Raw genomic sequence first — 878 nt, forward strand, 5'->3', positions numbered from 1 at the left:
TTTGAGCAAAATATTCACCGTGTGGGCCCAGTGGGGGAGCAGAGATGCAGAGGGAGAGCCGTCGGCGTGAGGAAGACGCCGTGGAAGCTTCGGTCCGAAGCACCGAGAAGATGAGACCGAAAACACACGCGCCTCGGGGGCCCGCGGGGCGATGTCGGGAAGGCTAAAGTGGTTTACGGGGGAAGAGCTTAAAACCGCGCAGGTATGCAGGGGGGGACCGTGGGTAAACCAGCGACAGGACATCGTGGGGACAAGAGCCACGTGCAAGATGAAGACAGCTCGACGTGCGGCCGCAACAGCAGGCACGCGCACCTTACAGGTAAACTTCGGTTTGAAAACGTGAAGAAAAATTGAAAAGGAACTCGCCAGTTAATCGCGATGACTCTGAGAATAATAAGATTATGAGTGACCGTTTTATTTGCCCAATGCGTCAGGACCGTGAGACTGCTATTAAAATAAGGAAAATACATACGATGGTTACGCCTCACAGAGCACGAAGTTTCTTCTCCTTAGAGACAAAACGCAAACTTCAGGCTCCTTCGTGCTCGGTCCCATAATGGGGACAACCAAAGAAACAGACTATTAGTCCTAGTTTTTTTACTGCGTAGGCACCGGCCTTCTGTCTGCTGTTTTCCCGTGAGCTGTCATAGCTCAATTCGGTCTCCCGTGTTGCTGGATAACAGAACTGGAAATTGCAAATCACTGTATCTCTTTAAACCCGTGTTTGTCTTGGTTTCGATGTTGCAGATCTATCTGAGGTTCCTGGATTACCAAATGGAGCACTCCAACGAATGCAAGAGGAACTTTGTCGCCGTGTACGACGGAAGCAGTTCCATTGAGAACCTGAAGGCCAAGTTTTGCAGCACGGTGGCCAATGA

At 50.8% G+C, this 878-nt stretch overlaps 1 long non-coding RNA gene across 1 annotated transcript in view; it reads left to right on the forward strand.

Annotated features, from left to right (window-relative positions):
* Positions 1 to 772, forward strand: part of LOC105310414 — a 5,371-nt gene extending 4,599 nt beyond the window's left edge. Inside the window, exon 3 of the long non-coding RNA XR_897495.2 lies at positions 748 to 772. This is a non-coding gene — a long non-coding RNA (uncharacterized LOC105310414). The remainder of the gene's footprint in view (positions 1 to 747) is intronic.
* Positions 773 to 878: the final 106 nt, after the last annotated feature.

This window comes from Pteropus vampyrus, unplaced genomic scaffold (assembly GCF_000151845.1).
Source record: "Pteropus vampyrus isolate Shadow unplaced genomic scaffold, Pvam_2.0 Scaffold3083, whole genome shotgun sequence".
Taxonomy (NCBI): Eukaryota; Metazoa; Chordata; class Mammalia; order Chiroptera; family Pteropodidae; genus Pteropus; species Pteropus vampyrus.